Source organism: Cryptomeria japonica, chromosome 7 (genome assembly GCF_030272615.1).
Source record: "Cryptomeria japonica chromosome 7, Sugi_1.0, whole genome shotgun sequence".
Lineage (NCBI taxonomy): Eukaryota > Viridiplantae > Streptophyta > Pinopsida > Cupressales > Cupressaceae > Cryptomeria > Cryptomeria japonica.
The window spans coordinates 254,514,958-254,540,420 of record NC_081411.1 but is presented as its reverse complement, the minus strand read 5'-3'; the positions used below and the strand labels follow the sequence as shown (position 1 = coordinate 254,540,420).

At 31.7% G+C, this 25,463-nt stretch overlaps 1 long non-coding RNA gene across 1 annotated transcript; it reads left to right on the top strand.

Moving 5' to 3' along the window:
- Positions 1-37: 37 nt before the first annotated feature.
- On the top strand, positions 38-19,339 carry LOC131856303 (uncharacterized). Its single transcript, XR_009358412.1, has 3 exons — positions 38-169; positions 19,081-19,159; positions 19,296-19,339. It is a non-coding gene; the product is annotated as an uncharacterized LOC131856303 (long non-coding RNA).
- Positions 19,340-25,463: the final 6,124 nt, after the last annotated feature.

The following is a 25,463-nucleotide window of genomic DNA, read 5'->3' as shown; positions in this document are numbered from 1 at the left end:
TTTATATTTTATTTGCAAACTGCATTATGAAGGAGTTTTTTTTCTGGAGACCATAAAGAAGAGCTTGAAGGTATTCGTCGAGAAACAGAGGAGTTGCGCAGTGTACTGCATGCACATATTAGTGTATGCATTTTTAAATGGCTCTGTGAGAACGGAAAGGAATGTAGAGGTATTTATTTTTCTCTTTTTTCTATTCTTATAAAAGATATTGGCATTTTTTATTTTCATGTTCACCAATTATTTTAACCCTTCTTATGCATGCACTAAATCACCTGTTTTTAATGTCACCGAATTACCAAACTATTTTCTTTGGAAGTATTATTACTTATTAATTGATAGGAATTATTGTTATTAATAATAAATAAATAAAATAACGGTGAAAGGTATATATTTAATGCATTTTTAATTAAGTTTTGAGTAGTATCATTATACTTTTATATAATTAGAAATGGTACATTTTTATTACTTATTAATTAATAGAAATTGTTGTTAATAATTAAAAAAAATAGAATAATTATGAAAAATATATATTTAATGCATTTTTTATCTAGTTTTATATCTTATGTAATTCTAGTCTAGTGGTTTTGTCCAACTAGTTTAATCAATTATCCAATCCAATCCTATCACATATTGATCCAACTTGATTGAGTACTCAATTCATGCCGACATGTTTGACACTGCCCTTATTGCCACAATCTTGTTCCTGACAATTTCAAAATAAAAATTGAACATTTAACCCATGGTCCCATCAGTTGAGTCGGTTGCATCTCCCACCAAACTGTCTTCTTTTCCCAAATTGCTTGAATTGGTACAAAAAGAAAGTACAACACTCAAATCACAAATTACAACTTAATAAGTACTTGCATGTTTGCATTTAACTTGAAGCCTATGAACAAGATGACTGACAAGGCAGTTGCATTTATGCATTCAAATGTAGTATGCGGATGGTATGAATGAAAGATTAGTGCGAGTACTCCGAGATTTTCATGATGTCACTTCACATGAGGCAAAACAGATTTTGGCCTCTCACACATCCTCCCGATTGAATTATGGCCACAAGTTAATGCAAGAAATCACGAACTCATCTTTAAAAACCGATTAATTATTGCATTTCGAGATGTTAATTTTTGTTTATAAATGGAAACTTGCCTGTTTTTATATACACAGTTCTCAGCCGAAGTTTTTGAATTTTTTGATTTTTGAAGTATCTCAGTGTTCTACAATATGGAGAATGGCTCTTGCGAAGGGTGCAGGCAAATGCATTAGGAGTACATGCCATGGAACGACCGTGTTCCAATGTGAATTTCAGTACCCTCGATGACTTTCTGTGGACACATCAATGACAGGGACCTTGACCAACTGTTTCTTCTACACAACCCACAACTGAGAAGAGTAGTCAAAGATTTCATTGGTGAGGAGATTTTGTCCCCTCAAGCCAAAAGAATTCTCTTTCCCTATCAACTCCTTGGGTTTTCTATCCAACACTCTAGACCTCTTGGAATAGATCCTTCTGCTTGAACTAGTGTTTTTTAAGTTGGTAAGATAGGACATGCTTGCACCTGCCTTGTTCCATGAAGCCCTGCATAATTATAATCTATGGCAGGTGCCTTCTCTCCTTGGGGGCCTATTTCCACGATATTTTATCCAATCCAGCCATGCTTACATGGTGCTTTATGACTAAATCAAGCATGCCCTCGAACGAAAAAAACTTCCACCATGTGAAGAATGGCCTGAAGCAATTTGGCAAACAATTGGATGAGCATATTGTGCATAGAGTCAGAATCAAAGTTGGGGCTCTCATGGTGATATTGGAAATAGAAACACTTGATCCCATTCTGCCAATTTTGCAACCGATGGAAAGGGGATGGACTTCAGATAGGGTGTCAGACCTCAACACACTGGTGTAGGATGAGACCTTGGGATGGACTAGCTCCTCTTAGCCCGAAGTGGCCGAAGAGTGGGAAAAGATCGCATTGATCCCTTCGAGAGATGCCAGACTGGAACAACACACAGAGGTCAATATCTGGGAGGTCATTCATCGCCCTCAAGAAGATGCAGTACCAGTGCGATGGGAGGTGAATATTCTAGCCTTCGATGCCCCTGAAATTCAAGCCCAAGGTGATGCAGCCATGGACGAGTAAAATAATTCTGGTTCTATTTTTTGCTTCTTTGAATATGCTCCATTCTGATGTGTAAGGAAATGTGTCAGCAACCGACATGACCTGAAATTCTTTGACTGCTTCTTGTTTATACTGATGTTGGTCTACTCTTTTATTTTCACCGGTATAATAGAACCGGTAGTAGATACATCTTGTTAATCAGTCAGGTAGTATCGGTAATGGAGGCTCTTTTATGAACCATTTAAGAGGACAACATACCGGTATCAAAGTTTGGGTATAACATAACCGATAACCGGTCGTCGCAGCTCTACAGTGTTCCGACAACCAGAATTCCTCTTTCCAAGTTTTCATGATAACCGGTTATGGGGGTAGTTTTTAAAGTTTCTTTTGGACTTGTCCCAACTCGCTACTCTAAGTTTGGCCTCTATGCAGCTTGTACTCTAGGCAGGTTCTATCTCTCTCTTCGGATCTTTGTGGGGTTCCTTCTCGTAGCCTCTTTTCCTCTTTGTTCATTGTATGTGAGCAAGGATATAGGGTTTTCTTCTTGATTCTTTCCCTATTGAGCTCTTGAATCAATTATCTTATTAATATATTTATCAGTGGCTTGCCACTTTTGCCTAAATAAAAAAAACATTAGTATTTATACATTTTTCAACAATTGAAATTTTATTATGATAGACAAAAGAAATTAATAAAACTTCATAGAAAAAATAAAACTTAACTAAATCATTGGCATGCTAATTAAAACATAAATATTTCTTTATTATGAAATTTAATCATTATAATTTTAATATTACCCATCTCATAAAATACTTCAATATAAATATTATTTCTTCATGTTCCAATTATTTTCTTCTTCCTCCCTAATTATTACCTAGAATCCTTATCTATTTAATATTTTTAAGTTTGAATAATTTTTTTAATATATAAATAAAAATCTAATTAAATTTCTTTCTTTAAAATTAGAAATTAAGTTATACTATTTTTATATTATTCATGATTACCTTATATTATCATATCCTCATTTATTATTATAGTATCAATATAGTCTTATTGTTTTCTAAGGAAATCTAGGTTAACAATTCATGACCTCTTTGACTCTTTTAATGATTAATTATTATTTTTTTTAAATTAGATTTTGATTTTTCTTTTATTTTCTAGTTTCTTATTTCTTTTTGTGCATAAATATATAATAATAGACAAACTCATTCTTTTCATTGTAACTTATGAAGTATGATCTAAAATATTGATGTAAAAAATTCATACATAATCAAATTTAAAGTTATTTTTTAGATTGTGCAAGTACTATAGCTCTAACATAACCTAGAATAATTAATGTTGTAAATCTATTCACTTTTATTTTTATTATTGTTAAATACTAAAGCACACAAACTAAATAAGAAATGAAGATACACAATTTGTTGAGAAAAGAATCAATGCCATTAATGAAAAAAAAGCATATGGAGACTCCCTACAATGATTTAATATAACTTCTTTTCAATTCATTTTGTCCTTGCAAAAAAAATTCTTCAACTTGTTTTATCACCTAATTAACCTTGATTTGTGCTATTCCTCTCATTGATTTGATTACTCGTAGAAAATAAGAATACAATGAAAGGGTTTTCATTGTATTTGAAGACATGCTCTCCTAGGTCAACTACCGAAACATGTACAAATTCGTGAAGACAAATAAGGACTATATAACGATATATGTGATAATGATATTCCTATTAGTTTGCCAAATAAAAATGTTTCACTATCAAGCATTTATTTAATGCTCTATAATGAGAGAAGACATATGGAATTTTGAATGTCTAAATTTTTTTTAGGAAATACTCTTAAATAGTAACCTATAGAGCATCAAATTTCATGAGATATTTACTTAGTCAAGTTGAGGCGGGTTGATAAAGGTGGTTGTGGGGTAAGTTCATTTTTTTAATTTTAATAAAGGTATGGGTTGATTTGGGAAGTTCAAGGTCTTGTGTGAAACAACAAAAAAGACAATAACTAAACAACTAGTTATATTAGGAGGAATAAAAAATTATACAACCATGTGGAAAATAATTTTTCAAATCACAAAATTGTTTAGCTTGCTATCGTGCACCATGACAATGTTGGATATGAGGATAAATCACAGTACGAAATCTGTTCGTAAATTCAAGGTAGGGCAATTCACTATCCTTCAATGCATTTTTTTTGGATTCATCTCCTGACTTAGTTTGATATGTCTCATATTGAAATCTCTTCCACAAAACTGGCATTGAAACATCAATACTCTCAATTTATAATGGAAATGTTTGTAAATCTCCACAATCAATGCATGCACTTTTTATACACTGTACATTGAAGCATCTAAACTTTTGATTTAACACATAAAATTGATTTCACAAATTGTGTTGTACTTCTAGGGATGACCATATCTGGATTAAGTACTTCCATAGCTTTTTTATATGACTATAAGTATATATGAAAATCAACATGATTTCAACAAGAATAAGTTTCATGTACATTATTTATGTGTACAAAGCAAGGGCACAACCTCTCAAACATCATCTGACATATTTTCACATCTGAAAATTCTTCCTTGAATGCTTCAAATAGTTCACTTTGTGTGAAGTATCTACAAAATGTTTTGGTTGTGAAATCTTCATACTGGTCTCTTCATCTTTCATCTGTATAGTGTCCCTTCTATTGGAAGAAACATGGGAGTGGCTGGCCCAATATTCAATGACCAGTCTTCTTACATCTTAAGAAATTTTGTGTTTTCGAGGAAGTCTACAAATATTTACCCAATTCATTTCAATGTTTTCATCTAACATATTTGTCCTCCTAATATATATTGAAACATTTTTTCTAGATATATGTAGTAATTCAGAAATTGTTGTAACTAACAACCTCTTACTAGAAATCATAGTCATCAACACTCTACATGCAGCACTTGAATCGGCTCGTCACCTTGTGGTATCAATAAGGTTCAATGCATCTTGCAAATTTTCAACTATTGTTTATTTTACATGACCTCCCGAGGTTTTGCTATTATCCAAAACATGCAACAAATCCAAAACAAGACTCATTTCTCTTTTCCCGAATAACTTTACAAATAATTGTGCTCTCCCGAACATAGATTTTTTTTCAAAATATTCCTCCCACATGTTTTTGCAATGCAATTTAATTGTGCTCTCAGGTACTATGTGTTCAAATGAAATTTGACTAAAAAGAGAATCCTCATTCATCTCCATCAAATTTCTCATGACAAAAGTTTCTCTTGATTACATTTTGTATGAACTTTCTTTCAATCATCCCTTATATGATCACATTTTTTTGCTCTATTTCTTTTATTTCCCATTACATAAAGTATTGAAATTTACTTTCCTAAACTCACAAGTGAATACTCCTTAAGAAAAAAATCAACTCCTTTAGAAAAAATCACCTCCTCGATAAAAAATGACCTCCTTAGAAAAAATCCCCTCCTTCCTTGAAAAAAATCATCTTCCTACAAAAAAATTTCAAGATTTCATGAATTGTTTTTTGTTTTTTATTTTTAAAAAATTAAAAAATGACCTCATGAATATATGAGGGAAAGGGTGGGGAAACGAGCAGTCGCTTCTCCACGTGATTTTCTGTGGAGGGTCCCATCGCTTGGGGGACTCAGTCAAGCCCTACTCGACTGAGGTTGCCTATGTGGCATCCCACATGGTAGCCTACTCAACAAAACCCCCCAATTTGCAGAACTTTCAAGTTCTGCTAAGAATTAGACTATCAAATTTTTATTTATTTTTTAAACTAAAAATACCCTTTTGGAGAGCTCAGAGTGAGTAACGTTGACATATAATTTTAATAGAATTTCAATTAGAATTAGTATATTAAAATTATGAAATACTACAAGTAGGTATATTAACATTCGAGAAGACTTTGACTCGGAAAAACAAAAAAAAATAGTAAATCATATCAGAAAAATTTAAAAATTATATATATAGTTTTGGTCGGGGAAATTTGATGGGAGATGAACACTGTTGATTTCGGGAAACTTCGACTTTTTATTGTTATAACGGTGAAAATATACATCAAAATCAGATTTTTTTTTTCTACACTAGCTATGGATGTCATCTAAAACATATTTCAAAATCAAAGGAAAACAAGATTATTTACATATAGTTTTGTGGTGGGACGTGAAACTCTTGATTTGCAATATTTTTTAATTATTGAAAAATTGACTATAATAGTTAAAAAAACATATCAATTCTTGTTCCAATTTTTTTTTAAATAATATGCATAAACTTCATCTAGTTTTACACATTTCATCAATTTACATCATCTTCAAATAGCAAATAGAAATATCATTTTTGTGCCATTGAAGTTGAACTATTTTTTTGTTGTTAACCTTTTCCTTTATAAAAGTGAGACACAAGTTTGTACTTTTACCCATGTGTATTATCTTACAAGGGTCCATCCTTCATATATTCATTCCTTGGGTGTTAAAAAGTATACTTACACAACAAAATTGCATGAGGTCTTGGAAGAAAGTCCTTTCCCATCACATTTGTAAGCAAATTATAAATTGGGATTTGACATTATTTTCGAAAAAGGGATATATAGCACATGGTAATGGACATATGGAACAAGCAATCAAGGTCCCTATATAACCTTCATCCCAATACACTAAATAATGCATAAGATTCCATACTCCTTCCTTACCAATTCATGTATCAAATCATAGCCTTCCCCTCCCACAAAGAACTTCTACTCTAATTGAAAGAATCTTTTCGCGACTCAAATATGATAAAATGATCAAATTTTTCCTTTTCATAAGATATAGGTATAACTCTAAGCGGATTGATGACAACACTTTTTTTTCTCTTACTTCATAGTTCCATTTACTCTCCTTTTTATCATGGAGCATTTATTGAATTTGTTCAATAATTATGTGACAAGGCTCTCATTCATAGAACATCAAAAATTTATTGTTTTCAAAGTCTTAATTTGCATATGATAACTTAGCACTCTGTAGCCTTATTATGTTGCTCCTCAATATGTCACACTAATACTTAACCCTTTTGGGGGCTCATTATCATTCATGATGGTACAAATTTATGTGCAATCATACTTAGCTAGAAACTTAATAGCTTAATTATTCTTGTCTCTACACTAGGGGTCATGAATAGTTTTTAAATATTTTCATCCTTCTTAAGTATACTCTTTCTTCTTGTTGAGTTGTATATTTTATAATTGGATATCCTATCTTGCATAGAATTTTTTGTCTTTCATGAAGATTTATCATTTAGTGAAGTTGTGTATCATTGATTAGGACATCTTCCGAAAGAGTAAATATTTTATAAATAATTTCTCCATTTTTTTAAATTGTTAAATCCTTCATCAATAATTCTCCCTCTTAGAAATAGGGAAGATGTCTATTATTCATCTCCTTCCCCTTTCTTAAGTTGAAGATTTCATATTTCATAAAAATATTCTCTTTTAAGAGGTAGATATATGTTTTCAAAGATATCTTCCTCCCACTTTGGTAGCTATGTATCCTTGATAAGAATATCTTTACACTTGTTGAAACATATTTCTTTTCACAACTATCTCTTCCTTTCTTCAAGATTGTATTCTTTACAAGGATCCTCTTCCTAGCTTGGAATGCATGCATTTTTGCCAAGGATATCTCCTTGTTGTTGATGGTGAATTATTTTTAATGTGGATCTCTATCTTCTTGAAGGTATCAACATGATGCGATATTTGCATCTTAAAGGGGGCATACACATCCTCCTTATTTCTTTTTCTTAATGCATACTCAAACTTGATTTTGTAGTCTCATATTTTTGTGCACATTAAAGCACACAGTTAATAGTTGCATTTGCATATTACTTGTGGGAAATAGTTTTTTTTTTCAATCTTTGAACTTGGTCAACACTATAGCACCTATATTATGATCAAGGTTTTAGATTACCTAGAAAATAAAGGTTTTTTATTTTTTAATCTTCTTTTGCATCCATATTACACAATATAGGACACCTTATCTTCTACTAGAATCTATCTCACTTTATTTCATAGATAACATAACATAACACAGCTAGATAATGTATAATTAACGATACAATCATTAATCACCGAACATAACACACCTTGTTGGTAAGTAAAATTCATGGTTCAAATTTTTCAATGGACCCCTAGCATAATATACCTTCCTAGTTATTGGATAATGGTTTCATGTCTCATCAAATGTTGTATGATATTTACCTTTCTATAATTCCACTTGTTCTCTTACAATGAAATTTTGTGAATGATATTTGCTTTTGAGATATTTTGATTATCAAGTTCTCTTCAACTAGTTGACTTGGAGCCTTTTTTTTAGTACTAACCGTTTTTCTATGTCTTTTTATTTTCCTTGTTTGCCTTTTATTTTATATTTTTTTCCTTATCTTTTATCTTTTTTGTCCTTCCTTGGATGTTGGGTGAGTTAAGATACCAATAAATCAGTGATATCTTTAACTCTTGTTACTCTTGCTCTCAATTGCTATAAAATTATTTCCTTCTTTCTCTCAAATTTTCTGAGAGCTAAATGGACTACCATGAATTATAACCCTTGAGAATTTTAGACTTGTTTTTGGGCCCTTTGTTTAGTGTTCACAGTCATAGCTCATTCCAAGCCTATTTCTCATCTTGTCACAACAAAAATGTAGTCATATGCCTATATCCTATGTTTTGAGACTATGCACTCTATAAACCATCTTTCTCTCTTCTTATTTGGGGTGTACTAATGTTCTTAGTATCATATTACTAGTGGAATAGGGTCCCTAGTGCCATAGTCTCACCATAAAGGGCCCAAAATCAATCATGTTAGAGTGTCAATTCTTACAATTTGTTGTCTAATCCTAATATTTTGATATAACCAATAGAAGTTATCCTAAACTAGGAAATAACTTGTGAAACCTACATGAAATCATCATCTATAATTTATTTTCAATCCTAAGAAACCAAAGCATATAATAAGTACATCCTCAATCAGCTATCTTAAGATTTGAGCATTATGGAGAAACAAGCTCTTCCGACCTACATACAAGTTTGTTTTCATGATTGATAATCTAATGTCTTGTCATGTTATGCCATTTAATTAAATCTTGAAGGACTTATCCAAAGAGAATTACATTATCAATATAATCAAGCCTAAGGTAATATCATTTCAATTTAGCATTTCCTTAAAGTTTTCAGTCTTTGCCCTATCACAGTTAAGCTCATTTTTCTAATCAATCATAGTTGTAGAAGAGGTTAATTTATATCTATAATTTAATATAGGAAAGAACCTATACAATACAACATTTTTCCTTCTTTTCTATGTGCAAGTTATATATCCAATAGCCAAAAGTTGTAGAGTTGTAGAGAGAAGACTGAGACATCTAGTTCTAGATTTTGAATAGGCAAAAAAATTGTGGTTTATGTCAATTTACACATGTGACCACCACTTTTGGCTCAATTTTGGATGGAGTGATCTATAGATAATCTTGATATATAATCTAAATTTTTAGTTGATGGAATAACCTCTAGATCTAGGGGGCCTAACACACTTGATCGATATTTTCAAGATCTAATTTTTAGTGACAATTTCATTTCTATATCTCATTTATAGATCTATAATTTTTTGTTTCTTGTTGATCCATTTTTTTATGTTTATGTTGAATCTTGTCAATTTCCTAGCATTTTACCTAGTTCTTGCATGATCCTTTTCATAATTATATCTAATCATATCGTTTAAAAATAAAATAATTGACCAAAATGCTTAGCTCTCCTCAGGGACTGAAGTTGATCTTAATGGATTGATCTCCAATGAAATAAAGGTTTAATTTGGCCCTCGATTACATGTTTAGGCTAGAAAACTCTCATTTCCACATACGTTTCAGTCATATTCCTGTTGGTGATGAAGATTTTACTAATAATCATAAAATATTACTCAAATAATATTGAATGAGTAATTCTTCAAAGAAATATTTTATTTAATTAATGATTTCATAATAATATTGTAAAATAAATATTTATTGTAGCTAATATGCATCAGTAATAATGATTCTGAAGAGTGTACAAACATGTAAGTTCCAATGAGAATTATCTTGCAAACATTTTTAAAATTGTCATAATTGTAAATTGTCTACAAACATAATGTAAAAGAGTGTATGATTAAGAAAATTTAACTTAGTGGAAAGTAATATTATTCTGAACAAGTGAAAAGAGTTAAAATTAAGAAAGAAAGTAATAGATCTCTCAATAAGGTCCTTTCTGACCTTGAGGAAGATAGTATTAATGAAACTCTTGTAGGTATCCAGCAAAAGAGCTCCCATAAAGGAAATCCTAATTGTCAAAAAACAAAAAGCAAAGAAGAGAGGCATAAAATCATTAAATGCTTTAAGATCAAAAGATGGAAAAGCCAAAGGCCGAGAAAAGATCACCTCAATATTAAATGTAGGGAATGGGAAGAACCTTTTGACTCAATTATTAGGCTCCTTAGTTGGAATGTTAGTGATCTAAAGGTGCCTAACAAATAACACTTGGTCAAGCGCATTATAAGCATGGTAGAAGTTGAAGTTGTTTTATTACAAGAAACCAAACTTGCAGAGGATGAAATGTCTTCTTTGAATAAAATGTTGGGTGTTTGGGATATGGAGGTAGTTCAAGTTGAAGGTGCCTCGGGTGGTTTGGCTATCTTTTGGAAAGTTAATAGGGTCTCTCTTGAAATATTCCCAAAAAGGTGATTCTTGGCCAAGTGGCATTATCACTACTACTGGACATAATTTGAAATTCCAATTGATTAATGTTTATGGACCTACTGCTACTCTCAATAAAAAAAAGGTTTGGGGAGAACTAGATGACTTAATTAGTCATAATCCCTTTCTCCATGCTATTCTAGGAAGTGACTTTAATGAAATTTTTAATCTCTTTGAGAAAAGGTGGGGGGGAATCCAAACGGAGTTGTAGCCTCAAATTAATTTAAGAGATTGTGTGTTTAGAAATAATCTAGCAGGCCTACAACCTGAGAATGGGACATTCACGTGGAATAATAGACGTATAGGTTTCAGCCACATAACTGAGAAATTAGATAGATTTCTCTTTAGAGGAGACTTAACTACTTTTCCTATAGACATGAATTCCTCCATCATGCCATAGTTTGGATCTGATCACTTTCTAGTCTTGTTAAGCTTGCTTAGAGCTAAAAAGCCTCATAATTGCCCATTCAAGTTTGAAAATATGTGGATGAAGGATTAAAAAAAATTAGATTTAATTGATGTATGATGGAAGGAGAGCCATTACATAGGATCAAACCTCTTTTGCTTCATTTTAGAAATGAAATATCTTAAACAAAAATTATTGACCTAGAATAGAGAACACTTGAAGGATATTTTCACAATTAAAAGAAGCATTGATGAAGAAATCGAACTTCTAAATGAGGAAATCATAAAGGATGTTATTGATCAAGCTAAATTCTTAAAATACAAGGATCTCCTAGGAAAAAATGAAGAGATATTGTCAAAGGTGGAGATATTTTGGAGAAAAAAGTCAGGAGAGACTTGGTTAGTAGAAGGTGACAAAAGCTCAATGTTCTTCCATAATAGTACTAAGATTTGTAGGATCATTAACAGATTGAAAAATTAAGAGGGAAATCTTATAGAAGATAAAGAGGGCATGAAAAAGGAAACAATCTCTTTTTTTAATAATATTCTAAATAATTGGAAAGGTTCCAACATAAAAGCTCAGTCATCTTTGTTGGAAAATGTTCCTAAACTGATCTCTAAGGACCAAAAAAATGCCGAAAGAAACATTCTCAATTGAGGAAATGAAAATTGCTCTGAATCAATTACACTCAGACAAAGCCCCTGGTCCAGATGGTTTTCTTGCAGGTTTCTTTTAGAAATGATGACATATTGTGGGGGCTGAATTAGTAGATTCTATTCAAGGGGCTAGAAATTCAAGGAGGTTCCTAAGAGAAATCAATAACACTTATTGTAATCATTCCTAGAAAGGAAACCATAGAGGGCCTAGAGGACTATAGGACAATTAATATTTGTAATACTATCTACAAATTTTTTATTAGAGCTTTGACCAATAGATTGAAGAAAATTCTTCCTTTCATTATCTCGGAGGAACAAATGGGTTTTGTGCCCGGTAGATCAATTCTTGATGGGGTAATCATAGCTTAGGAAGCCATTCACTCTAATCCAAAATCATAAACAACTGATCATGATTGTAAAACAAGACAAAAAGAAAACTTATGATAAATTTGATTGGAGAGTTCTCTGCAAATGCATGGAAGATTTTGTCTTTTGCAAACAGTAGATAAATCTCATCTTTTTCCGCATCTCTAATCAAATATTTTTAGTTCTAATTAATGGGACTCCTGGCAGTTTCTTTGATTCTTCTAGAGGGATCAGACAAGGTGATCTACTTTTTCCCTTGCTTTTCATCATTATGATTGAAGGTTTAGGCAGAAGCATTTGCAAAGCCCAAGAGTCTAGTTTTATAAAAGGCATTAGAATTACTAATTCAATTTAAACCATCACTAATCAATAATTCATTGACGATATTATACTTTTTTTTGTTGGTGAGGCTCGGGAAGCTACTCATATCAATTGAATCCTTCACAATTACTCTCAAGCATTAGACCAAATGGTTAATGAAGAAAAATCTAAAATCTTTGAACCTTCTTTACTGATCCCCTTGAGGAAAGAATGATCTTGAATACCCTTGGATTCAGACTTGGACAGTTCCCTTGCTCCTATCTTGGCCTTCCTCTAGATATAGGGACAAGATCAAATAAGGTTTTGAATAAATTTGGAGATATGATGGATAAGAAGATGACATCATGGACATGAAGAACTACTATTCTAAACTCAGTCTTCTCTTCTTTGCCAATATATCAAACTGCATGTCTTCCCCTCTCAATTGGTGCTAATCTTAAACTCATTCAAAAAATTAAAATTTTTTTTGGCAGGGTCTTGTTGAAAGAAAGATGATGGTTATGATTTCATGGGATAAAATCTATAAACCCAAAGATGCTAGTGGTTTAGGATTGACAAATCAGTTATGGAAAAACAAGGCCCTTGGAGCCAAATTGGTAAGGTAGATTTTTAAGGAACCACACCTCAAATGAGTATGAGTTCTATAGGGTAAATACTTAGAAGACTTTAATCCTATTGGTATTTTTAGAGTCTCCAATCAACTAAAAGGCTGAAGGGTCTAGAACTTCATTTTAAAATGCAGAGATCTAATTTCAGAACAACTTTCTTTGGACATTGTTGATGGGAGAAGTTCTTCCTTTTGGCTTGATTATTGTGGAGAATTCCCAATTATATCCAACCTAAAGGATAGTACCCTAATTAGAGATTATTTTGTAAGGGAATGGAGGTCCTCTATCAGGGATTATGTGGATTTTCCCAACAATTATTCCTAAGTTGGAAATGGGAAAATTTTGAACACTTTCCCCTTCCAAGGAAAGATTTATCTCAGTTAAAGGATATTCTAAATAAAAGAATATTGAATTTCATAAATAGTCAAGATAATTTTGTTTGGGTAGGAGCCAACTCAGGGAATTTATCTTCCATTAATGGCTATAAACCCATTATCAACAAACATCATTACATAAAATATGAGATTCCCATTCAATTATACTATAATGGCTTATGTATACCAAAAGAAGAGACATTCTCTTGGTTTTACCTTAAAGGGAGAATTTTAACTGTAGATTCATTTAACAGAATTCGGTTTGAAGAAACTTCTATATGTGCTCTTTATGAACAACATATAGAAATAATTAACCATGTATCCTTACTGAATGCTCCTTCACTCAAAATTATTGGTGTTGGTTATGAGCCAAATTAGGATGGATAACTGCTCTTCATAATTATATCCTTTTTCTTTTCAAAAGATGGCCAATGTTGAATAACACATGCATTTATTGAGGTTGTTTGATTATTTTCTCCTTAGAAATCCTATGGGAATTATGAAAAGAGAGGAGCTTTAGAATTTTTCAAGGAAAGAAGATGCCTTGGGAGTCATTCATCAAAAAAAGTAGAAGTGGCCATTATAGAAGTGATGAATAGAAAAATTGAATGTCTGTTGAAAAAGTATATCCAATTTTCAAATTAGGATGGCTCCACTAGAATGAAATAATTTGGACTAAAGATTCCTCCTCTTGTTGGAAATGGGGATCAAGTAAGTCTTTCAAAAAGAGATATTTTTTTGGCGACCCCCTAAATTTGGTTGGGCTAAATTGATCTTTGATGGGGCCTCTCAAGGTAATCTTGGAATTTTTGGAGTTGGTTGTGTAGCTCATGCCTAAGATGGGTTTTTTGTAGCCTAGTTGGGAGAAAAATTAAAAGACGATACTAATAATATAGTGAAACTTAAATCTCTTTTGGGAGGGATCCTTCTCTGCAGAGAGTTAAACATAAAGAAACTAGAAATTGAAGGAGATTTTGTAATTATTATCAATGCCTTGAGGGTGAGCTATACCCCAAATTGCATGCTCAATTTTGCTAGGGGAATTTTTGGAGGTTTTTGATTCTTTGAACCAATAGTCTTTAAACACATTTTAATAGAGGATAATGTTATAGTAGATTGTTTGGAAAATTTAGGGGTAGATGGTACTGAATTAAGAACCTGGGGCTCACCTAGTTGATACGATCTCTTAATTGTAGTCAAATTTAAATTCTTATTCTTTATTTATTTATGATATTTGTTGGATTGGAAGTGGATATAGATGCTATTAAAATACTTGGAAACCCTAAATTTTTCTACCCTCCGTCCCCTTTCCATGGATGGGTATTTTTGAATTTTAAATTCATATTGCCTTAGTTATAGTTGTTGGCTAGGGTTTGTCTAGCTGGCAATACATTTATTGTCTAAGGCTAGTGGTTGAGGTGGAGTACATACTCTTTTTTCTATCTTTCGCATCAAATCTACCACCCTTTCAATTTGAGTGTAAGGCTATCTTAGCTCATTAATGTTGAATTGACGGCTACCTTAGGTTGGCAAAAGGTTGGATTTTTTTATGTGGACTTGTGGTCAAACTGGCATTCTCTACCTTTTTATCTAGGTTCCTTGACATTTATTCTACCACCTTTTGGCCTCAAAATTTTGTATATCTATGTTCATTAATGAGTCTTTCCTTGGAGGGATAGTGACATTCAATTATTTTTTAAATTTGTTTTGGGATAGCTATCAACCATTTCTCTTAGCTTGGCATTTGTTAGCATATGGGTTGCTCTTTCTATTTTGGCTAGGCCTATATTCGGCATACATCTCCAACCTCCTTTTTCCACCTCACTTGCATTAAGTTTATCCCTTGAGTGAGATTACGCTTAAGATTTGGCTTCTTTCCAATTTAACATATCTGTCCTCCAAGTCTTTTTGAATATCAAATTTTTAGCTTGGCATCTCCAACAAGTTTGTCATTAGATTTTCTCTCTTTTCCACTCTTGCCTTGTTGATTTTGTCTTGGTTTTTAGCCATATTCTTAAGTTTGTTTGAGAGTTAGTACAGATATCCTTTCCTTTTCTCTCACCATGACCCTCTCGATTGGTGAATCAAAATTGGTTGTGGAAACACTCTATAGAAGGGTCTTCAAAGTAGAGTTTCTAGGAGAATTAAACAAATTTTTGGTTAGAATTAACAAAGATTTTACAATCCCCTATAGGATGCATTATGCCATCAAAATGGAGGTCAGTATCCCAACTCTAAGATTCCCAATTCTCACTATATGAAACAAATGTTTTTGGGATTTCAGAGTAGCCATTGTTCAGAGAAGTACCTAATTTCTCAATCATTTAATGGGTTTCATAGAAGATGGTCTAAATGGCTTCAATGTCATCAGTGACAATGTGGATCAAACTATGGATTGGGTGGTGGACTACAAATTTATGGAATGTTTAAATGCCAACAATGATGTAGAAACAAACTCAAGCTCCAGTGATGACTCTGGTAAATAGGAAGGTGAAATGGAACATGCAATGGTTTCTTCCCCTTCATCTATTTCTATGGCCTTCTCTCCTAGTTCATCCTCTAGTCAAGTGGTGGATTAATGCTCTAAGACACCCCAGTCTCTGTTTTTGTCAATTTTTTTCCAATCTCATGGTTTGATGGCCTCACTCCACATACCTTTTTGATAATTTCTATTGTCATCTTTCTTTGCCCAGGTTATCTTATTTTTGGGGGGTTTTTTTTACCTACATGAAGGTTTCTTTCTAGTGGTGGCAAATTTTGTAGTAGTTTATGTATTCGACAATTTCGTTGATCCTGTATTGATGGGATGATTTTGAATCTCAGGTTATGACTTTAATAGTCATCAAGATTTTAATGTATGTTCTCTACTTTATTTTAATATATTTTAGTCTTGACCTGTTATTAAGCAAAAAAAAAAAAAGCTCTCAGTTTTGTATAAAAATATCTTATCATATAGGAAGATAAAAAATTGCTCTAAACTAATCTAAAAAGAATTGGTTTAATAGTATTTTCAATAAAAAGATTTAAATTATGAAAAAATAAATAAAATTGTATAATATATTAAATAATAAAGGTTTCTAGTGATTATACTCCATTCCAACTAATTACATACATAAGAGAAAAATATCTTACACTTTCCAATTAATTTAAAAAATAAAAAATAAGGATAATATATACACTCCATTTAATTCTTTCTAATATTTTTTCAACTGTTATTGATAATAACTTAAAAGATAATAATTTGTAGAAGGTATACATTAATGTTTAAGATATGTTTTGATGATGTCAAATTTTTTGCATCACATAAAACCATAAATTTATTGAAACTGATTATGTCGAAGGCATACCCTATATGAAGTTTTCAACTTATTGAAATCAATGGTTCAAAATTGACTAGAACGATGAAATATGATTGAATTGATCTCAATCGTATGTTTAGATTAATAATTTGAAAAAAAAAGTTTAAAAATTAAAAAAAACATATTTAATATGATTATTTAGAAAAATAATGTGTACAAAATAAAAAATATACTTTTTTTTCTTTTAATAATAATATCTTTATATGATTGAATTGATCTCAATTGTATGTTTAGATTAATAATTTGAAAAAAAGAAGATTAAAAATTAAAAAAACATATTTTAATATGATTATTTAGAAAAATAATGTGTACAAAATAAAAATATACTATTTTTTTCTTTTAATAATAATATCTTTTAATGATATCTTCTTTTATTTGAATATTCCATATTTTTTTGAAGAATTAAAAGTGGAAAAGACAAAATCATTAGAAAATAAAGAATTAGCTATTTTTCCTAGTTTTCTAAATTATTACTTTTTCACTAAGTGAAAATCTTATTTTAATTTTTCTATCTTCTTTCGATAAGATTACTGTTTATTTTAATCTTCTTTTATTAGGATATTCTATCTTATTTTTTTATCAAATTATTCTAATCATCATCTTCTTCTTATAAGGTTCAATTTACATTAAGTTAAAATTTAATTTTAATTATTTTTTACTTATAAAGTTACAATTAATAATTTTCAAAGACAATAGAATTAATTTAATTTATACATTTGTCTTAATAAAATTTTAATTTATTATAGAATAATTATCTTTAAATTTTTACTTTTTATATCTTTCTCTACTTATTCTCTCTTTCTAACTCATAAACACACACACACACTCTTTGTTTCTCCCTCCCTTTCTCTATCTCTATCTCTCCCCCTATCCCTCTTTATTTCTTTATATTTCTCTAAATATATATCTTTCCCTCTTTCTCTATTTCTCCCTATCTCTCCCTCCCTCATTCCCTATGTATCCTACTCTCTATCTCTTTATCATTACCACTCTCTCCCTTTCTCTTCTTTCACATATCTATCTCTTTCTCCTCTTCCAATATATGTCTATCTCTTCATTTATCTCCCCATATTTCTCTCCCTCTCCCTTCATATCTATTTGTCTATCTCTAGTTCTCACTCTATATCTGTATATCAATCTTTGTATCTATCTCTATCTCTCCCTCTCTTTGTGTGTCCTTATATCTCTATCACTCTATCTCGCCATCTACATATCTCTTTATCTCTTCATATTCCTCTCTCTCTCTCTCTCTCTCTCTCTCTCTCTCTCTCTCTCTATATATATATATATATATATATATATATATATATATTCATGTCTATTTTCCTTTTTATATCCATCTTTCCATATTTCTTCTTTTCCTCTCTCTCCCCTTCTCATTATTTTTTGAGCTTCCACATATATCTAATCCTATCTCTTATCTCTCTTTTCCCTCCATATCTCTCTCCTTTTCTCCTATTTCTCTTTTGTTTCTCCATCTTCATATTTATCTCATCTCCATCTCTATATATATCTCTATATTTATCTCTTTACATCTCTCTATTTCTCTCTTGCTCCCCCCCTCCCCCCTCTACTTCTCTCTCCCTCTCACCTGATTGCAAACATAACATGAGCCTATTGGTTATGGAACTTGATTATCTTCCTAATTGAAATTTTTTGTTTCGGTTATCATTGGAACCTTGTAAGAGGATGCAAAGTGGATTTGAAACTAGCACTTCTCCATTGACATCTTTGTTGCACAAGCAACATTATTTTCTAAATTAGGCCTACCAATTGATCTCATGTACTACACAAATTTATGCAAAAAAATTGACTAAATTTAGCTCTAATTGACTTTCCACACCTCTTTGGCATACCCATTGCACACTAAGATGCAATTGCTAGTCTCAAACTCAATATTTTAGTCTTAGGCAAATCATATAGGAAACACCTTTGTCCGCAGGCGCAAGAGAACTTAACATTCAAGCTTGTTCAAATGAATGTAACAGTCGAAATTAACCGTGTTGCGATGATTTTAGAATTTAGACTATTCAAGCGGAAGAAGTAAAACTGCGTCTCTTAAAAAAGTCTGGTGCTGTAGATATGCCTATAATAGAAAAGTCTTTACTGATATGCAGGGACGAAACAAAATGAAGAAGTTCTCGATGAAAAACCTGTCGGAAATGATTCATCCACTGCTGCAGACCAAACTCCAAGGTATAAGATGTTTTTCAAAGAAAATAGCCTTTGTTTATATGTTTTGAAAACCTCTAAATTGACACATTTGAAATCTATAGTGTTTGTAGCATAACGCAAGACATTCACAAGAACTCAGTTCAAATTTTTTTTTCAGAGATGTTTCCAAAAAAAGAAAACGTGGTCAGGATTCGAGTGAACATACTTTGCAATGAATAAATTTCATTTATTTGTTTTGAATCTAGAAAATCGAAATTAAAATATTTGACGTTTATAATCTTGCAAAAGCAAGCGAGAGAAAGCTTCTGACACAAGAAGCGGCATTGAGGGAAACACAGGTACATTAAAAAATGACCCATCTTTGAAATTTACCTTTTATACATATTTCCTCGATACCAAATAGCTAATACCAGCCATCGTTTTAGCTCACTTGATTTTCGCATTAACTAATGTAAATTTGTTGCATGAAGGGAACTAAATACCAGCCATCTACGGGGAAGCGCCTTTACGTGACAGCGCCACAGATGTGGCAAGTTCACATTAAATAAATGCTCTATATTATTTGGATTTAGGAAGCTTATAGGGTATAGCATCTTATACTCTATCATGTTTAGATTTACTGTTCACGTTTATTGTGAACAAGTGTTATTGATTAGATGACTCTCCAGATTTCGCCACAAATATTGGAATGTTATTTAGTATTTCCTACTTTAAAACAAAACAATTAATATTTTTAATATATATATGAATAGTTTACTATTTTAAAAAGTAATTTAGCAGTCATACAATCGTTTAAATGTTGCACTCCTCGACCAAACATATAATACATCTGAAGAATACATTAAAGGTAATGATTAGAGTGAATACATACATGCTACTATGAAAATTGGTCCTCTCATGAAAGCATTAATGCAAATTTTTGGTTTTTATTTTGAATTTTATTATGTTATTCATTGTTCCTTTTGAGTATTGTCTCATTACTTATTGGATTTGGAAATTATAAAATCAAAATAAATTTATGTATAGAATCAAGTTAAGGATTGCAAAGGATATATTTTGATGTTTTATCTTTTTATACTTATATATTATCTAAATACTTCAGTAGATTGGATGAAAAAAGTACAATAGTTTTTAGGTTGAACCTTTCATACTTTTAGAAAGAAAATTGATAATATTTTAAATATGTTGCAACTAAGTTTAGTATTGTAATAGTAAAAATATTGTTTTGATTTTATTTTTAATATAGTTTTGTGCATACTTTGAAGAAATGCTTTGATACAATTATATAGTTTGAAATGATTGAATCTTGTGTAAAATTGAGTCTAGTGATTTAGTTTTTGTCTATATCTAATCCCATGCCTATAATCATATTGTATTCCCATATATAAATATTCTTATTCATTATGGACCAAATTCTTGTGCTTATCTATAGATTAGTTCTCAAATAGCTTGTATCAATAATGATATTTTATCTACATTTGTGTGTAGGCTGATTCTATTGTCACAAATTTCTCCATTTAATAATCAAATTTAGTTATTACTAAGTCATATTTTTTTAGATGCAAATTATATTTTTATTGTGTAATGCATTACAAAACTAATAATCCATCTACTTCATGGTCATGAAATAAATGGCCAAACCAAGTAATATTTTCAATTCTTATTTTGAATGAATTTTCATCCACACTAAATGGTGGCATCAATTAATTATATAAATTGATAATTTATATCCCTTTTGAATTGCTAGCTCTGTGCCCTTACCAAATGTTTGTAGTCGCAATAAATCTGCCAAAAGCATTGCCTCTTACATTAAATAAAACAAATTGTCTATATCACGACATATCCCTAGACCTAGAAATATTCCTAAAAGAATCGCAACTATGGATCTTCCTATGTATCTCATTATAAGAATCAAAGGCTCCATAGTTCACACACTTCTTTAAAAAATAATATAGAATATTCCATTAAATTAATGATAGAAAAGTTTAATTTAAATAAATCCATGTTATTACTAAACATTAGAAGCACATGACTCTACACTCTTCTAAGTTGTGATTTATCACATGTTCTTGTATAATGCTAGTTAAAGTGTAGGTTCATTTTGAAACTCATGGTATGCTATTTTACAAATGTCACAATATACAAGTTATTTAAAAATAATAATAATAATTTTTTCCTTCAATATGTATCTATATACATATATACATCAAAATAAAGCACACTTATAAGATTTTTCTATAATTTATATCCTAGCTTCTAGGCAGATTGAATAACCAGGAGCAACAACTAAAGATAGCATGCAATCATGCACTATAATCCTAGGATGATTAATTAAATGTTCACCTCAAAGAAACATATTTCTTTGATCTATAAAAGATGGAAGAAAGTACAAGATTCATATATTTACCTAGATGATTCAATTGATTTGATTTATTATTTTCAAAGATAACTATAGCATGAAGTTTTATATAATACACTAGTTAGTCAACTCATAATGTTTAGTAAAAGAGTTTCAGCTAGGTCTATATTATAAAATTCAAATTTGAAAGTTTGGGAATATGATCTTATAGACATTAAAATGATTTGGTGATTTTTTCACAATTAATTTGAGCCAAGCCAATGAATGTCTTAATGGAGGTTTGAATTTAGATTCATGGTGTTAGTGAAAAATTTTAACAATAAGATGATATTTTTCATCAACCTCCATGCATTTAAAGAAAGTTTTAGATTTGTTAATACTTAAATGGTGACCTAGTGAATTTGGTTACAAATCAAAATGGGATTATTTTCTTGTGTGCGAGCTACTATGAGGATGCATGTTGAAGAAAATCAATTAGTATATATGAAGATAAGATTTTATTAACACTTATAATAAAGATACAATATGGATGTTGACAGCATCTACTCTCCTTAGCTTGTGTGCTACATCTTGAGATCATACAAGATAATTAAAAAAATAATAAATAGAAAACATCTATCAGATGTAAAAATGAAGACAATTGAAAATACTAAAACCATCTACAAACCAAAATTTAAAAAAATTATGATGAGAGATTCCAACCAAGTGGAAATTACTAGGGCTCTAAATAGGTTAGCATGTTAAAGGGTTGTAACAAGATCACTCCAACCTTTCCATAAACAATAATTGGGGTGATAAACAACAAAAGATATGCCAGGAAGTTGTGCATTTCTTTTCTTCCCTTTTGGATAATGAGGCACCATTGGATTTGGTCGCGCGACAGGAGATTCTCAAAGAGATTTCGTCAAGTTTATCCCAAGTGATGAATAAGGAGCTTACTAAACTCCCTTCTATCAAAGAGGTCAAGAGGGTGGTGTTCTCTTTTGAAGGAAATAAAGTTCCGCGACTGGATGGGTTTCTTATGTGTTTGTTTTAGGTAATCTGGAACATTGTGGGAGAGGATATTGTGGATGTGGCTAATGAATTCTTTAGTTATCACTCTCTCCTTAAAGAGCTCAATGCCACTTTCATTGTGATGATCCCCAAGAAACTAGATGCTAGTTGTTTTTAGGTATTCAGACTTACAAGTTTATGTAATTCTATTTATAAGGCGTTCTCGAAAATCTTGGTTTTTCAGATTGAAAAGGTCCTTCCAATTGTGGTTTTGAAGAAGAAGAATGGTTTTGTGTCGGGATGCCAAATTATGGATTCCATTATTTCTATTCATGAGAATATTCATTCCCTCTCCACTAACAAGAAACCTAGTTTTCTATTGAAATTGGATCTACTTAAGGCTTATGACAAGGTGAACTGGCAATTCCTTATCAGAATGCTCCAGGATTTTGGCTTCAATGACCATTTTGTCCAATTGGTGAACCAATATATTTTAACTCTCTAAATTTTTGTGTTGATTTATGGGTCCTCATAAGGTTTTTTCGCTACCTTCATAAGTCTGAAGCAGGGGAACCCTTTATCGCCATTTCTTTTTATTCTAATGGGAGAAGCTCTCAATAAAATTATTCAAAGGGATATCATGATTAGTAGGCTCAAAGGTCTTCACCCTTCTTCTAATATCTAGATTTTCTCACACCAACAATTTGTTGATGATACTTTGTTGTTGGGTGGAGGTTTGGTGGTGGAAGGTAAAATTTTGAAGCAAATTACTACTCTTTATGAAAAAGGATCGGGATAGAGGATTAGCCTACTAAAAAATTCCATTTTCTTCCTCAATACCCGTAATCATAGGAAGATAAAAATTGCTAAAATTATGGGGTGGAATCTGGCTTCCTTACCGACTACCTATCTGGGGCTCCCCCTATGCTTTAGGCCTACTCCTGAATCCTTCTGTCCAATTTGATTGATTGATTCAAAAATAAGCTTGTTAGATAGAAAGGTTGCCTTCTTAGTCAAGCTACTAAGCTCCAGTTGATGAAAGCCTAATTGCAAAACTTATCGGTTTATGCTATGAGCTTATTTGAGGTTCCTCCAAAATTTGCAAATCGAATGGAGAAAATTCAAAAAAATGGTTTTGGGGCTAGAATGGAAACTAAAAATCAGCTCCACCTGGTTTCCTAGGATCAAGTGTGTTTCCTGAAGAAACTTGGGGGCCTTGCCATTAGACATATTCATGACTTCAATAAAGCCCTCATGGCTAAACAAATGTGGAGATGTCTGACGGACTCAGATGAATGGATCTCTATCATTTGAAACAAGTATTTTGGCCATGGCCACTTTGTTCAAAATGTGCTAGAAGACCACAGTGTTCCCAAAGCTACTTCAGCCCTTTGGATGAATATCCTAAATATGAAAGTCATTTCTTTAAAGGGTTGAGATGGATTCTTGGCAGTGGCTGGAAAATTCAGTTTTGGGAAGATTGGTAGGGTGGTGATAGACCCCTAATTGATTATCATTGGGCTAATTAGTTTACACTTTCTTGTTGAGCAGATTGGTTGTTGGATTGCTAATTATATTCAAGAGAACAAGTGGATTAATCTTATCAGATTGGACCCTTTGCTGAAATCCCTCTAGAGGTGGCTTTCTTAAAATTCATATTCCTTCCTTCTTTGCTGAGAACTCTTTGGTGTGGGGTGGATCCTCCTCTAGAAGTTCATCCATCTCCCAAGCTTTTGATTTGCTAACAAGATCCTTCTCCCCTGCTCCCTCCTGGTCTTGTATCTAGAATAATTTGTTAGTGCCTAAAATTAACATTTTCTTCTATCTCTTCATGCACAGAAAGGTGTTTTCCATTGATAACTTGTGCAAGATAGGAATGTCTATTCCTAATAGATATTTTTTGTGTAAGGATAATGCTGAAGATATTACCGACTTAGTGCTTCATTTATCCTCTCAAGATATTTGAGCTTATTTTTTTGACCTTTGGGTAATTATGTCGTGTTTTCCCTTGAGCCTGGTTGATTGTTGGTATCAGCGGAGATGTCCTTCTAATGATCCCTCTATTAAAGTGTTATGGAGCTTCATGTTTCCCCATGTTGTTTGCGGTATCTGGAAAGAAAGAAATAAGTGGATTTTTAGGGACAAAGAGTCTTCTACCTTTTTTGTCGCCCATCAAATCCAGAACTCTATTAAGGAGAATTTTGTGTCTTGTTCTCATTCCTACTAGCTTGATCCTTCTATCCCTACCCTTGATAAAGATTAGGATATTATTAATAGATGGCATGTATCAACTGTGATATTTCTAAACCTACTATAAAGATTAAGTAGACAAGATCTAATATTGTTTGGGTTGCACCCCTTAGAGGGTGGATCAAAATTAATGTTGATGGGGTGGCTAAAGGTAATCCTTGGCTGGTAGGTTGTGCAGGAGTTGCTCGTGTTCAAAATGGTAGGCTTGTTTTGGCCGTGCAACTCCCATTGAATACCTAGACAAACCACTTTGCTGAGGCAAATGCAACCTACATTGGGTTACAATTGGTTATCCGTGGTGGGCATAAAAAAGTTTGGTTAGATAGTGATTCATTGAACATTATTAAATTTTTGAATAAATAGATGGCCCCCAACTGGACTATTAATAATTTAATCCAAGAGTGCGACATAATGATGACCAAATTGAATGAAATTCAAATTTCACATGTGAATCGTGAAGGAAATATGCCTCTAGACTATGTGGAAAATCTTAGTGTGGTGTATGAGGATATAAGGTGGTGGATAGCAATGGAAAAAATCCCTATACACCTATGTGAACTGACAAGAAAGGACACCAAAATTTTTTTCCAAAGAAAACTTATTAATGATGGCATCATGTCAAATATTTAAAGACTTTTATTGTAGTATGTGGTATAGACTCAAAACTAGGGTTTCTAGATTATTCCTTACTGTATGTTTTTTCTTCTTTTGGTTCAGTTTCAG